Here is a 2500-nt window from a genome sequence, read left to right on the forward strand (position 1 = left end):
TCGACCTTTATCTCTCTAACTTATACTTATGGGTCGTCGTCTACTTGATCGGGTACAAACAAGTCGTAAGAAACAAACAAACAAACCACAAAAATACAAGTCGTAAAAAAACAAACTTCTGTTGGTTAACCTACAATATGAAGGATCGAAATGAAAGAAGGATCATATTATTACAAACCGAAAGTGAAGGATCATTAAAATTGAAATACAATATATATATAAATATATAAATGTACCCGTCGTTGCGACACCCTAGTTAAATGGAAAGATATAAAAAAGAGAGAAAAGGAATACAGATGACCCGCCGTCTGATCTTTGCTAAATGATCTGGCATCACCGGAGTTTTTTTGGTCCGTGTTGCGTTCGCTCTATTCGAAATGAAACTCGCGGAGGCGAAGAATTGTTAAAAGTTTACGAAGCGTCTAGGAGTGGTTAAAACTGAGAGAGTTGAAACTACGATGTATTAGAACGAGCAACCGTCGAAACTTTGTTTTCGCGACGTTCTTTTCGTCGCTCTCGTCCCCACGCTCCTACGCTTTGGTTGTTTCTTTGCCATCCGTGTTGCGATAAAAAGATTTCTCCATTGTCCAAAAAGGACGGATCGAGATTCCTCTTTCGAGAGGGAGAGAGAGGTACTTGCGGGTAACCTGGAATCTACGAAACACGCACCGTGGTAAGATTCGTGCGTCCGCCTGATCGATGTGTGTTGTTTACGGACCGGCTGAGAAGCGACGATAGCGAGTCTTTGAAAAACTATGTGTCCATTAGTTAGACCGATCGTCGCCGGCCGTGTGTCTGTTCGAATCTCGCAACCCACGATTCAGCGACAGGACGCGCGCTCGCATTCCTTGTGTGCGTTCGTACTTTTCAAGGTTTTTAAATGTACTTTACGCCCGACCGTCGAGAGGAGCGTGCCACTGGGCGTTTCTCCGACGGTTTCCGTCCTTGGACGCGATCGTGTCGTCAACGATCGAACAAACAAACAAATACGTTGGCGACGCCCGAATTCGCTCTCCCGCACGCGCCGGGTGGGAGAGTGATGTGGGTATCGAATGTGATGCGTGTTAATAATGAAAATAACACTCTAAAGATCTAAAGAGTTTGAAATACAAAATTTTACGATTACCCTGAACGGTGGATCACTTGGCTCGTGGGTCGATGAAGAACGCAGCTAATTGCGCGTCAACGTGTGAACTGCAGGACACATGAACATCGACATTTCGAACGCACATTGCGGTCCACGGATACAATTCCTGGACCACGCCTGGCTGAGGGTCGTTTTCTTAACAAAAGACTGCTTGCGTTTGCTTCTCGAAAAAAGAGTAATTCATTTCTTTCTAAACATCTCGCCGTCGTTCAACGAAAGTAGAACGTTTCGGAGCGGGATTATCGAACGAAATTGAAAGAATGAATGAACGATAAACAAAGAAAGAGTCGCAACGTACGAGCGATAGTTGGGCAGTTCGTCGGCGTTTGTCGTGGAAACGATGTGACGAAAATCGCAACCGATACACTAAATGCAGGCCGTTAAAGGAGAGAAACAAATTTCGAAATATCTCTTCGAACTAGCGCAAGTGCGTCACGGCGCGCGAGTCGTTCGTTAAAATTTATAAACGACCGCCCGTGAAAGCACCGAGTTCTCGGAAGATAATCTATAAAGATTCTCCATCCTGCTGGAAGTTATCGGATCGGCGCGATTGTTCACTTGTAGAAATCCACGCTCCCGACGTTGCCAGAAACGATATTTACGAAAGGTGTGTCAAAAATAAACGAAAGAAGCTCTCCTATAAATTTAGAAAAAGCAAACGAGTGAAATGTTTGAGATGATAATTTGCTGAAATGCAAGCTCGAATAGCCCCAGGGTTTCGAATGATTCCCCGCGCTTTATACATCTCTCTGTTTACAAACGGTGTATAAATGAAAGATCGCTTCAGATGGGTCGTCGCTGTTTGACGCGCGATGCTGTTCCTTTTTTTTTGTCTGTCTGTGCGTTTAGCTTCGCTAAACAAGTTAAATGGTTAAAAAGCGTCGAAAAAGCGAATACACACGCGACAAGACAAATCTAACGAGTAAAGGAACGCTCCGCTCCAAGATAAAAATGGTTGTTTACAATCAATACAGCGTTTCGGTACCCCTGATCGTAGTCTGAAACTGTGTAACAAAAGAGAGGAAAGCGAATGGTGAAGGAACTTCGAAGCCTCCGTGGCGTGGCTAGAACTTGTGATAAAAGTATGTTTGCAGCAATTATGCATGCTCCCGTTAAAACAGCATTTCAATGTCTCGCATGGCTTAAAGCTCTAGGAGGCTTCAACATTTAGAATACATACGGACTACTTCGTTTGTTAAAGATAAGCGAAGACCGCGCGACCATCGCTCGGTCGTCCAGTCCTCGAAAGTTTTGTTGCGTTCCAAAGAAGAGACAAATGGGGTTTACCCTTGCGCTAAGGGGAGAAGAAGAGAAAAGCAGTTGTTAAATCTAAGAGGTGTGTGGAGTACATCG

The 2500-nt window shown here is 44.3% G+C and overlaps 1 non-coding gene across 1 annotated transcript; it reads left to right on the forward strand.

Annotated features, from left to right (window-relative positions):
- The first annotated feature begins 1123 nt into the window (after positions 1-1123).
- LOC143306406 (5.8S ribosomal RNA) lies at positions 1124-1278 on the forward strand. Its single transcript, XR_013063803.1, has one exon. It is a non-coding gene; the product is annotated as a 5.8S ribosomal RNA (ribosomal RNA).
- The last annotated feature ends 1222 nt before the right edge of the window (positions 1279-2500 follow it).

This window comes from Osmia lignaria, unplaced genomic scaffold (assembly GCF_051020975.1).
Source record: "Osmia lignaria lignaria isolate PbOS001 unplaced genomic scaffold, iyOsmLign1 scaffold0007, whole genome shotgun sequence".
NCBI lineage: Eukaryota > Metazoa > Arthropoda > Insecta > Hymenoptera > Megachilidae > Osmia > Osmia lignaria.